Raw genomic sequence first — 14581 nt, 5'->3', positions numbered from 1 at the left:
AAAGAAATCACTCACAAACTGGAACTTCAGGTTCATCAGAACTATCCTTTATCTTGAAGGCAAGATACATGGAAAGACTGGCTGATTGTATTCCAAAACTCTGATATTAAAGTGAATCATCAAGGAAGTTATTATGTCTGAAAGAACTTCAGATGGAAACATTATCATCCTATTTTACAGTAAAAAATTAAAAACAACCCCTGTTCTCTAAACTAAACACAATAAAAACTGTATGTTATCATTTTTATTATTTTTATTGGGCTAAAAGTCAGTCTGGTTCAGAAGCAATTGGTTGTCTCAATACAACAAAAAGTTCAAATAAAATATATTGTAAATGAAATATTCAAATGGATCTATGCATACTATTTATAATTATTAAACAAATTTAACAAGTTTTCTAGAAGTAGAATTTAGCCATAAGAATGATACAAGAAATTAATTGCATTTCTAGTACAGCAGAGAAAAATTTCCCTCTGAGAAGAGCAAATAAATGACTTCTATTTCTGACTAACAATTTAAGGAAATTTAAAATATATTAGGAAAATAGAGATAAAAGGAGTTAATATAAAAAGAACACACTCAAGACATGCATTATTAACATGACACTAAAATAATATACAATACCAAATATTTGTACTGTTTTCACAAAAATTATGCAGAAGTTCTAAATATTGGATTTTATAATGAGATAATCATAAACAAAAATGTGGAATTTTCTAGTAAAGTAGAAGTAATAAATGAGTTAATAGTATAAATTCCACAAACTATCATAAAGTTGCAGCTGAAATATACTTAAATCTTTCCTAAAACTATACTAATAAGAATAAAAACAGCTTCTTGTGTGAACTCTAAATAGTTTTCTGGAATGTAGGTTCTCAAGATCTCTGACTCACTCTTTGTTTTTTCTGCTAGTCCTAGGGCTTGAACTCAGGTCCTAGGCACTGTCCATGAGCTTTTGTGCTAAAGACTAATGCCACACAGCTCCACTTCTGGGTTTGGTTTCATTAATTGTGATAAAATTCTCACATGGGTTGATTTTGAACCTCAGTCCTCAAATCTCTGCCTCCTGAATAGTTAGGTGTTGGCAAGAAGAGTCTAACCAACTTTCCTGCCGAAGCTGCCTTTGAATTGTATCCTCAGGTCTCAGTCTCCTGAGTAGCTAGGATTACAGATGTGAGGTCATCAGCTCCCAACCTGATCTATTCTTATTTCAAACTTGATATGACTAGATTCATTACAGATCAGATCAAGCCACTTTTAAAAAATGCTATTTTATATTTATTTCTATAAATCATTTATGTATTTACATAAAGTATCATTTCCCTGCAAAGAGAAAATAAGATTTTCCTCTATAGTTTTTAACTTTAATTCTGTGTTTGTAAGTATATATGCATTTTCAAAAATAGAGTACTCAATTACCCATTGAAAGAATGTTTCTGAAGTAACACATTGCATAATAAAATGCTTGCATCCTATCAAATGCACATTACTCATTTGACAAATCTAAGCGCTAGAAAGAATTAACTCAAGATATAGTTGTAATGCAAGCCATTGAATTTTATGTCTATATCTGACAATGAAAAGAAATGTCACTTAGGCTTTAAAATGACAAAATGCCATATGTCATTTTGAAAGTCATGTTGGGATGGATTAGCAGCACAGTGTGAATCATTCCCCCTCCAGGAGAATCGATTTACCCAATAGATTATAACAAATGACAGATTCACCACACTGCAATTTACTGTTGAATGACAGAATGAGCTACAAAAAAGAGGAAATTATCACTTGTTTGCATTATCATTTCATGTGGTTTTTAGGCAATATCACTCAGACTCTAGAAGTAGTGCTTTTCCCTTCTGGCTGACTGATTGATCACTAAGATAACTAAAATTTTGATAACTTGGCTGCTGCTTCCACGTTTGTAACACAAACATTTCCATGTTAGGTCTGTGTAAGATGGTATTTTAATAAAGCTAGTACTCACCATAAAAGACATGGACAGCGACCAAGTACTGATGTCTTAAAATTCAGCTATATGTTTACTGCTAATGTATTTTACTTAAAACAAGTGGAGTTTTACTAATACTCTCAGACCTGACAAAGTCCTATCACCTGAGATAATGTTGTAAGATCAATGTAGCATCAGAGTTTGGGCAGAGGAACAGGAGTTCCACTCTGGGTCACAAGTAAGGCAAACTAAGGTAAATAATCTAAAAGACAGGTGATAGTGTTTCAAAGGCATAAAAGTTTCCAAGGGCAATGATGTGCATTTCTATTAGTGAAATGCCTGGTAGAATGATATCGAAAAGAACATGTTCTCAGAGTCAAAGCCATATGGGATCAAGCTCTGTTGCTTGATGTTGGATAACTGGCTTGTTTTTCACAAACCCTGATTTATTCCTTTGTTGATTCCTACAATCTCATATAGTCCTTTTGAAAATTAAGTAGATATGTTATGGAAAGTAAGTTCCATTTCCAGTTTTTCAGTACTATTAAGCACAGGAAAATACTCTTCACAGTCTATTAAATAAATGCACACAGTTTTTTTAGGTTGGCCACAAATTACCATCACTATTCTGTGCATGTTTTCATTCTACTTGTTCTGTAGTTTTTACTTTCAGACTTAGAGGCCCTGTCAGTAGAAAATATACTAAAATTTCTGCTACAAATCTATATAATCAGAATTTCTAAGTAAATATTTTTTAGCATTCGGTAGACATGTTAATTTTCTAGAGATTCAGAAAGGAGCCAGATTATTAAAAAACCTAATAGATATAAATTATTGCTTTGCTCACATGTCTTGCTTTTATACAAGCTTCAGCTTTGAATGGGAGTTACAGTAGCAGGATATGGCACTGGCTGGTCTCCTGGGAATTGATAATATTTGGGGCAAGCCTCTCACCTCATCACAGGTGCTGACAGAGGCTTAGCTCTTGCTGGATACCAACAGGTGCCCTCATTATAACTCCTGCTGTTGCTAACTCCACTCTGTGCTTCCCACATCCAATGTTTGGACTTTTGTTTTACTTTAGCAGTACTTTCACATGCCCACCCCACTTAATCAGAAACAATCTTTTATTTTCTGCTCCATATTGCCTTCTGGGGAAATCCTACCCCTATTGTCTACTTGCTGACAGGTTAGAAAATCTGGCCTTGAGCATTCTTATCAAATAGTCTACTTACTTAATTTGGAGGATTTCTCACTCTGTGGCTTTAGCTTCCCTCTGGGTACAGATGTGGGCCATTGACAAATTAATTTGCTTTTCATAGATCTTAATAATACTGAACCAATAACTAAGTCAGGACATGTTCTAGACAAGTTCAGATATATAGCTGAAGTAAAATGGAAATATCTATACCACCAAGTGACCCTGAGGAGTTGCTGTCTCCCAGACAGGAAGTAAACAGGTGCTGTCAGCGTCTCAAAAGTCCTACACAGCCCCTTACCTGGTAACCCGTACATTCCTTTTAATTTCTATAATAGTGTCATAAAAAAGATGATATCTCAGGCTTGTTAAAGACTTGATTTGGTCCCTGATTTGATTATTAACTAGCTTTATTAAAGTATCTCATTAAGGCTTTCCATAATGTATTTTGATTTTCTTCAGCACAATAATAAAACATTGTTCTAGTCATTTGAATAACAAATATACTAATACCTGTGAAAACATTATGCAATTTTAAGTTCACTATATAAGTATATTTAATATGTAATTATGGTTTAATTTTTTTTGTCAGTCCTGGGACTTGAACTCAGGGTCTGGGCACTGTCTCTGAGGTTCTTTTGTTCTAGGCTACCACTTGAGCCACAACACCACTTCCATCCTTTTCTCTTTACATGGTACTGAGGAATGGAACCCAGGGTTTAATGCATTCTAGGCAATCACTCTACCACCAAGCCACATGTCCAGCCCTGTAATTATGGCATTTGAAAGTATGGATTAACACAAAATATTCTGCATTTCATATATATATATATATATATTTCCAAATGTGTCCAAATAATTATTTAAACTAAAATCCAAGATGAATATTGCATAACTAAACATTGTACATAAAATGCAGTTCCCTTGAAAAGAGAGTAATAGAAATAAAAAATCATGAGATTTGTATTATTTGATAAATATATACACATTTTTAATAATTCATCAACCAACCTGTACAAAGAGTATTGGTAGGAGGTTTGGAAGAAAAAAATTCTTCACTTAGTAATAGGCAGTTTCAATGATCTATGGGAAATGATTTTAAATGTACAAGGATAACTTGCAGGTTTTGGTAGCCATGATCTTTATAATATAGAGAGCACAACTTAATGAAAATAAAATTCCACTCATCATTTACGTAATTAAATTCTTGGAATCTAAACAAAGCAAAATCAAAATAAAGATTTATTAGTCAAGCTAAGTTGAAATCGATGTGAAAAAGGAAACTCATCTGAGTAATAATATTGATGGTAATTTAGTTTTTGTCAATGAGTAGACTAATCATAAGGTAAAGCTATAGTTATAAAATTGTATTTGTCTTAATGATCATCAAAACTAGCAGAAAAACAACAATAACAAAACCCTAAACATCTTTAGCTGTCTACAAACATCGATCTGTGCCCTGGGTATCTTAGTACAGCATTTCCAAAATGGATGGTTGGTGCTTACATATGTCTATCAATTTGTTTCTCATGTTTTATGTAGCAAATGGAGAAAAGATTTATAAATATGAGAATAGTTAGGCTAAATTACTTTCTGATTTGTACAGACATAATAATATCCAAGAAAATGTAACATTTACAACTAAAAATAATCTCTCGAGACAGATTGCCTTGATTTTTAACTCTTCAGAATTTTACAATGCATTTTGGAACAATTGTCTACAAAATGTGATACAGAATGATCAAATTCTATTACAGTATTATTGCCTCCAACAAAACATTTACTAGGCTGTATTCTGACAATGGAAAAATCAAACCACATGGCCATCACACAGGCACAGTGAAAGAGTTCTGTTTTCCTCTTGGCATAAATGACCAGAAATGAGGTGTGATTTCTTTTATTTTGATCTATGGAAAAACAAGTTATTTATCTAATTTATGGCTAAAGTTTTGTGGTGGATGACCAAGCCAGTGGCACAGTGGAAACAGTACAGCTGGTTCTACAATACTGTATTTGTGGTTCATGATTGATGTTCTAAGCGTACCTGAAATAGCCCCGAGCCCCAGTAATGAATACAAAACTTGCTTTTCTTTTCCCAGAGTTCATGGCTTCCTCTTTCTGTTACCTTTCTGTTTTGATTTGCTCAATCTTGCATGATATTTTTATGGCCAAAGAGGGAGAAACTATCATATGTTTGGGTGGACAGTACAGGGGCTGTTTACCCAGGGTTCTGCCAAGGACATAATCCAGTTTTTCTTTTGTAAAATCAACTTATTACAGGAAACAGAATATAATTACTGGGAAACTATGCTCCTCATCATAATCTTTCTATGACTCCTCCCTACACATGTTCAACCTACAAATTGATCAAAGAAATGTTGTCTTAGAGTTTGAACTTCTTTTGATCAGTAATGGGTTTAGGCACATACAGATTTTCACAAATATGTCTGCAATAACATTTATCAAAACATCACTGCATATTTTGGATGACATTCTGTTAAGAGTCTGGGACAGGAAGAGAGAAAGAGAATGAGGGAGAGAGAGAATGAGTGCAATCAGGAATGTATTATCTTTACACCAAAGACAAGATATAATCATAAGTTATTTGTAAATGTGCAACTGAAGATCAAGAAAGACTATGTAATTTGCAATAAAGATTTAGAAGATACCCTCATGAAGCTACAGTAATATAAATAATATAATATATATGAATATATGGGTATGTAACTGTCTCTGTGTATGCATGTGTGTGTATATATATGTATATGCATATAGGTGATTTGCATGTGGGTTACTGAGTTTATGCATGTCTGTGTGTACATACGTCCTGTATCTGTTTATGTTTGTATGTTGGTGCCTATATATGTATATTTCCATATGTATAAGTTAATGGGTAATGTGTTATTTCTGTGTGTATTTTTATATATGTATGCATGGGAATATTTATAAAATATGCCTAAGTTAACATGTACATCAATGCATTAAGCCTTTGTGTATTAAATCTGTGATATAGCCTATTTCTGTGATATAGCCTGTTTCTTTCTCTGCCTTTCTCCTAATCTGATCTTGTGCACAGAGAAGAGCTTGTAGTCCTACCACTGTACCACATGTCTTCAGCATACTTCTTAGATGTCCTCTCTTCTCTTTTTTCACCATAATTCTTGGAAAACCTTTACTACAGGTAAGATCCTGTGGGGTCTCCTGAAATGGGAATGGCTCCATCTTTCCTCTCTTCCTCCAATTTGGATTGTATCTAGTCACTAGCTCTTTCTTTTACATGCAGTCTCTTCTTTGACTCTTTTATGACATTTTATATATTTTTTCCCAGACCATGAGCAAATTTTCAATGACAAGTTCCTGCTATGTACTGCAATTTGTGCCTTTGATCTCTACATGGTGATTCCTAGGTGACATGTTTAGAATTAACAACAATAAACATTGGAAGTATTTTCTTTTTCAATTTTAGTTTATTGCAAAGATGCTGTACAGAGGGGTTACAGTTACATGAACAAGGCAGTGAGTACATTTCTTGTCAAGCATTGTTACCCTTTCCCTTGTTCTCCCACTATCCCTTCCCTCCCCCACCTCCCTCATTCCTCACCCTCCACTTCCCACCTGAAGTTGTAAAGTTCATTTCCAATATACTGTCTTATGAGTATCATCATTGTAATGGGTCATCTTGTGTCTTTGTTTCAGCATTTTGTTATTTCCCTTCCCTTCGCCAAATTAGGAAAATATATATACAAGATGCAGGCTACCAAAATCAAGTACAGTGACAACAGGGGTATACCATAGGGGGAAGAACATACAAAGGAAATAAAAAAAAATCGCATAATACATTAAAATAACAACAAAGAAACACCTCTTGTGTCACTATCTTGAGGTTCATTTCACTTAGCATCATTTTATATGGTCATAAGTACATAACTTTTGAGCTTTTCTGCTCAACTGATATGTGGCCAAAAAGGAACTCTACTGCACTGTTGGTGGGAGTGTAAACTTGTTCAACCACTCTGGAAAGAAGTACGGAGATTCATCAAAAATCTATACATAGAGCTGCCCTATGACCCAGCGATCTGACTTCTGGGCATTTACCTAAATGATCACAAACATGGCCATACTGAAGCTACCAGCACAGCTATGTTTATTGCAGCATTATTTATATTTACCATAGCTAAGATATAGAACCAACCCAGATGCCCCTCAGTAGATGAATGGATCAAGAAAATGTGATGTGTGTGTGTGTGTGTATGTGTGTGCATGAATTCTATGCTTTCATCAGAAAGAATATACCACCCCATTTGTTAGGAAATGGAAAGACTTAGAAAAAAAATCTTATTAAGTGAAGTTATCCAGACCCAGAAAAATATAGGTTCCAAGGTTTCTCTCATTTGGAAGCAGTTTCAACTCATTTCATAATGAATATTACAATGCTGTTAGGAATGAATATCAAGTAAGCCTGATGAGTTATATCTAGTCTTAGCATAACTAAGTATTACTGTATTAGGACACTTATCTTCATTGAAATTAGGATATTAGGTCTCTGTGCTCATAAAAGGGGTCCACTGCCTTTGAAAATTATGTCTGTCTCTAAAACATGATCTAGTTTAAATAAAATATTTAACAACTAAGGAAAGTAAAAATGTAAATCTGATCAAAATTTATGTCATATACTGAATGTATATGGAAAATATCTGGCGTATTTAAAATATCCTACTACTTCATAAACATACATGAGAAATACATTCAGAATAACAAAAAGATATCATCACTTCCGTATTACTGCAACTCTACACATAACAGACACAAAATTGAAATAACCTAGATGTCTACCAACTGCTTCATAAAGAAAATGTGTCACATACACACAATGGAAAACTATTGATCCAGGGAAAAAAAAGAATAAAATCCTGTCATTACTAGCACCATGAATGGAACTGGAGATTGTTATGTTAATTGAAATAGGTCAGGCACAGAAATACAAATCCCTCCTGATCTCACTACATGTAGAATCCTAAAAGGTAATCTCATAGAAGTTAGGAGTAGAATAGTGATAACCTGAAGCTCAGAACAGAGCAACATTGATCTGTGGTACTAAGTTATAGCTTGTAGTGCTAGAGTTTTTTTGCATAATATGAAAACATACATAATATTGCCAGAAAACTATCAAAATAAAGACTTGATAACTAGTCAAGGAAATAAGTATGTTTAACCTAATTTAAACATTATCCAGTAAATTCATTTATGGAACATTTTCTGGTATCCAATTCATATGTACATTTTCCATACAGTAGTTACAAATTAAAATATACTTTAAAAGTACTGCTTTCCTGGATAAATTGCAATCTAGTATCCCAAGTTTTTTATCCTAACAGTATTAACTGAATGAGTAATGTGCAGTTTTACTGATTATGTTTTAATTTAGAAATTTATTTTGTGAAGTGGATGACTTTTGTAATGTTCTCACTGTCTTTCTTCGAGTTCAAGTTTATTGAAAGGCAAATGTGACCCCAATCAGAAATGGGTGCTGAGGTGAGGACCTAGACAATGATGGATGATACCTGTAATTCTGGCTCAAAGGGAAGCAACAGATCTCCTCACAGTGAGTCTCAAACCTTCAGACTCAAATGTACAGCTCAAGTATAGCAAATGGTAATAACCTTTTCAGTTCTCCATCCTATCTCAGAAACCTATGAATGACCTGGTGGTCCTGTAACAGATTAAAGGACTATCAATGGTGACAGTATGGCTTTACACAGCTTCATGGAGGCTCAACTCATTTAAAAAGAGAAATGAGATGTGAACTTAACTGCTTTTTTGTTTTGTTTTGCCTTAGATTCTAATTTTAAGCACACGCAACTTTTCCCCTGTGACTCAACTATCCCCCACAATTCAGAGTCTCCAATTTGGATCAGAAACTCAAAGTTAATTTCTGGAAAAACACACCCATACAGAGTCAGGTTTATCTAGTGGAATAAAATGTGATATAAAAATTCTAAATTAAACAAGATTTCTGTAGTTATTTGGTATTCGATAGGAAAATATTATCACTCAATTAAAGGTGGATATAAACACAGAGTAGGTAATAGAAGAGGAAGATATTTTATACTGATGCTAATAATGCTATTTAAAGAAATTATGTTTTTATTTTATTGAAATGATAAAAAATAAAGCTGATATTTATGTAAATTTTACAACAATCAAATAAAAGTCATTAAGAAAAGGAAAGAAGATGTAACCTACGTTTAATGAATGAAATAAGTCCCTGACAAAATGGTTTACAAATGGAATACAAATTTAAACATAGACAAGGCTTGAGAAGAGGTACAGCACATTCTACTCTGTATCTTCTGAATCTCTCATTTGATAGCTGTGTCTAAAGTGATTTTTCAATGTGGACCGAGGTTCAGGACTCCAGATCCAGGAACAGGTAGATCAGATAAGAACAGCATCTAAAGTATCACATATTACCTGCTACCACCTGATCTAACACAGCCTGACATCTAGACCTGCCACCACTTGATCTAACGTAGCCTGACAGCTTAGATCTGCAACCACCTGATCTAACACAGCCTGATACCTAGACCTGCCACCACCTGATCTAACACAGCCTGACATCTAGATCTGCTACCACCTGATCTAACACAGCCTGACATCTAGACAGGACCTGCAATGCTGAGACATAGACAGAGGTTCAAATAACTTGCAATAGAACTTCTAAGTGTGAAATTTCTCTTGTCTCCATTCCTTAAATCCTACTTTCCAGGAATGTTAAAGATGTCATAACCCCAGTGACAAAAGGCAGCTCCCTGGAGCAGAAGAATGTCATCTTTCTCCAGAGCTTTGGTTATAGGAGTGTAAGGAACCATTCCTTGTGGATTTCCTTCCTTTTCTCCCTTCTCCTCTCTGTTCTTCTACTACTTTGGTTGATATATGTATGCATTTGGGAAACTCACTCTAGTATCACATGATAACTGAAATGCATACTTTTTGACCTAAGGACCAAAAGGACCATCAAATATCAGAGAGTTTGATGAGAGGGAGCACATTAAAAAAGGATTCCTAGTGAGGTCTTTGTGAGTCTTCTACTCACTTCTAAGTTGAACATTTTTTTATTTGATCCTGATCAAATAACAAAGAATTTGAAAATTCAACCGAAACATGAACAAACCTCAGATACCAGAATGGTTATTCATTTAATTATATTAAGTTAAACAACTCTGTTATCATTTATGTTATAATTTCAACCTCTACTCTATATAATTAATAATAGCAGTTAAGTCTGCACTGAAAGAAATATTAAGGTATATCCTTCAAATGGAAGGAGAGCAAAACTCAGAATATATAGAAAAGCATTTAAGGAAAATAATGAAAGTACTAAAAGTTGCATTTAAAGAAAATAACGAAAATGCTAAAAATGACAATGATTAAATATAAAGGTATAACTAACAAACCTAGTGACAATAAAATATACTGCCATAAATTTCTAGAAATCAGAATCTGCAAGGAATTTAATAATCTTATGCTGGAAGGTATATAAATGTGTTGGTAAAACTGTCTTCCTGGAGGCTTCAGGGCAAGGTTTAACCTTGCATCTTCCACGTTCAGTAGACTGCTGCATTCCTGGGGAATTTTTGCCTCATGCCACATCACTCCAGTCACCTCTTGTCATTTTTATGTCACCACTGACCCCTATTTACAAGAAGAAAGCACCTGCATTTTGTGTCCACTTGGCTTAACTATCACATTAGCAATGTCTCCTTGCCATATCAGAGAGTATCCCAAGCTCTGAGAATTAGGACATGAATAGTTTCGTGAACAATTTTATAGTCTGCAAAAGTCACTGAGTGGCATACATGGAGGAAAGGTAGACAAAAATATTTGGCAATTGAAGTGGCATTTGTTGGCCAGGTATATAAACGTTATATTAGAACTTTTGTATTTAACTAAAGTATACATATACTCCATCAGACTTAAGCAACTCATATTCCATAGAACACCATTTAAATTTTCCTGGTCAGCATTAAAAGCTGTTCTGTCATAGATTCACCAGGAAAATGCATGGGGAAAATGTATATAGCAAAAAATAAAACACAAAAGGGGATCCAAATGAAAAGTACAGAACTGAAAACTACTGTAAGAAGGGATAAACTTCCAGGATAAGCTTAGGTGTAGATTGAGAAAGAACATGACAGAATCAGTAAAACTGACACATTAGCAATATAAATTATCCAATTTGAACAGAACAAAGCAAAATACCATTGAAAGTAATATAAACAAAAGATGAAGTAAATGATGTAAAAATGATGTTGATGCCAACATTTGCCTCAATCACAATACTTCAGAAAGAGGGGGAAACGGCAGAACTGAAGAAGAAATCTGAGAAAAGGAAGTATCTGCAGAAACATAGTTTTCAACAGAGGAAGGAGTTTCTACTCTCCCGAATGGCACCTAACCACTTACTTGTTTGTTAGGAGTGGGGATGTGTAACTGATACTAGCATTTATTGGGTAGGCTGGAGGAACACTTTAATGTTCTGCAATGCACAGAGAAGCCCCCTCCATACACCAGAAAATATCATCTGCCCCAAAATATCAAAAGTCCAAAAACAAAGACATATATTTTAGAGGAAAACAATTTGAATTGTAATAAAGGGGTTTTCCAGCAGAAACTGTGGAGGTCGAGTGGAAGTGCTATGTGTTTTAAAACTCTCAGTCCCAAATTTTGCTAAATGAAAATAAGTTCTTTGAATAAACTGAAAACATTCTTGTAAGGAAGAAAATTAGCATTTTTATTTGTCAGCAGACCTGTTTTCAGCTTACATTCAAAATAGCAACAGCTTCAGAAACAAATGAGAGAGCTACTATCCAAAACAAACCAAAACAATTAATGTAATCTCTGTCTACCTTGAAATAATAGATTATTCTTTTGAAGTCTTTAAAATGGTTTGTGTGGTTGAAAATGAGCCAATAGGGCCAACTGAGATCGTGTTGGGAATGGATGAGAGAGGGTGATAGAGAGGATGAGTTTGACTGGAATAATTTATTATATATGGGTGAAAATTTCATAATGAAGCCTCCCACCTTAGTATGGTTAATATACTCTAATATTTTGTTTTTAATATTTGAGCTCTAAAAGCAAAATCTAGGGCTGAGTATGGTGGTCTATACTATCTCAGCTACTTGAGAGGTGGAGGTTAGAGGTAGTGTTTGAATCTAGTCTTGATAAAAGTTGATGAGATTCTATTAGAAAATAAGCTAAGCATGGTGGTATAAACCTGGGGTCTCATTTACTCAGAAGAGGAAATAGAAGTAGAAAAGTTGTTTAACCTGGCCCAGAGGAGTCATGAGATCCTATCTTTAAAAAACAAAACAAAACAGAAACAAACTTGTAGAAATATTAGATAAGATGTCTGTCATGTAATGACACAAGGTTAGGAGATCTAAATGATGATACAGACATTATAGTTGAAGAGGTAAAATACTGATGGATATGCAAAAGGTTAATGAGAATGGTTTAACTCACAGTAATAGCCTTAGAAAAGCTATACAAAGTGATATTGTCAAAAACAAAATGAATGGCTAATAATACTAAAGAAGGAAGAAAGAGAGTGCTTGGTAGACCAAAAGTCAAAGGAGAAAACATAAAATAAGTAATAAAATTATAAACGAAATCAAATCAATTATATTATAGCAGATGTAAAAGTTCCAATTAAAACATTTTATAAAAAATGGATTAAAATAACATCTGTGAGCAGATGAAGCTGTCAAAAGAAAAAAAAAACTACTTGTGTCCTTATCTTGGGGTTCATTTCGCTTAACATCATTTTTCTGACCTTTTCTGCTTGTCTCAGACATATACTAGTTATTGCAAATAAGGGAAACCATGGGTCCTATGTTTCTTTGGGCCTGGCTTACTTCACTTAATATAATTTTTTCCAAGTTTTTCCATTTCCTAACAAATAGGGCAATCTCATTCTTTCTCATGGAGGCATAGAATTCCATTGTGTACATATGCTACATGGGTTCCTGGTGGACATAATAAATATACTTATAGAAAATTAAGTCATTACTTCCAAGTTGATTGGCTGTGATTTTAAAAAGACTAGATTATCAATACCATCCTACAGGAATCTAAGTCTTCAGATGAAAAAAATCTTCTTAATAAATCACTGAAAATGATTAACAAATATTACTGGTCTAAAAATATGAAAATAATAAATTTATGCCATAATTAGCCATTTATTATAATCACAATATTATGCTATAATGGCATGGTTATTATGTATTATAATATTCATAACTAGTTATGGATAGGATGCTTTACATATTTAATTTTAAGAACAACGCATAGTCTATAGTATACTAATAATTATATTAAGTGGATAGATTATTTGGTAGAGTTGGCATATTCTTTAAAACTGATACCAATGTTTATTTATTGATTATATGTCTTACACAAATACAAGCCCAGTATTCTTCAAAGGAAACAATGTGTTTTCATGGTGATTCACATAATGACCTAGTTTCCAGCATTTTTTGTTTGTTTATTTGTTTGTCTTGTGAAAAGTGATGCTTTCATTACAGAAATAACCCTGGCAGAAATATTTTCCCCTCAGGTAATTACATCCAAAATACTGATGTAAATATTTCAAAATTATTAGTGAAAATGCATAATGAGAAAAACCCAAGCAAAAATAGAGTTTCTGCCTGAAAAGATTCATTATTTGCTAGTAGATTCTGGCTGGCACTAATTCTGAGACAGCAGGCAATGCCCAAAATAGCAACAAGAGGCTCTTAGGCATCAGTTTTCTCACAAATACCAAACAACTCCATGTATGTGTGTGGTACTGTCAGGAGACATTTTCAGTTGCAGAACTGAAGGTGGTTGTATAGGTTCTTAAAAAAAACTAGTATATATCATTTATTTCTAATGAAATCAAAGGAAGGAACAGTATTTAAGAAAGAGCTTTGTTTAAGGAATGTCTCTCAATATGTCCAAAGGATTTATTTCATTTAACTTTTATAATTATACAAGAATTCTAAAGGGAAGATCCTCGAGCACTAGAAAATACTCGAGCACTAGAACTCCTGTCTTCCCCTCCTTTCTTTTTATTGTGAAAATACCGTGCAGAGGGGTTACAATTACATGGGCAAGGTAATGAGTACATTTCTTATCAAGCTTTGGTACCTCCTCCTTTGTTTCCCTTTCCTATCCCTTCCCATCTTCTTCCCGCCGCCCACCCCCTCCACCGCCCGGCCAAAGTTGTAAAGTTCGTTTTTCGACATAACGTCTTGTACATCTCATTGCTGCAATAGAGATACCTGTATCCCTATTTAAACAATTTGTTTTTTCCCTTACCCTCCACAAAGTATACCAACATCAAATACAGTGAAAACAGGGTTTAGCTTAGCTTTTTGTGAAGAACAGAAATG

The sequence above is a fragment of the Dipodomys spectabilis genome, unplaced genomic scaffold (genome assembly GCF_019054845.1).
Source record: "Dipodomys spectabilis isolate Male_0828 unplaced genomic scaffold, ASM1905484v1 ptg000081l, whole genome shotgun sequence".
NCBI lineage: Eukaryota > Metazoa > Chordata > Mammalia > Rodentia > Heteromyidae > Dipodomys > Dipodomys spectabilis.
Note: the sequence above shows the minus strand (reverse complement) of the source record.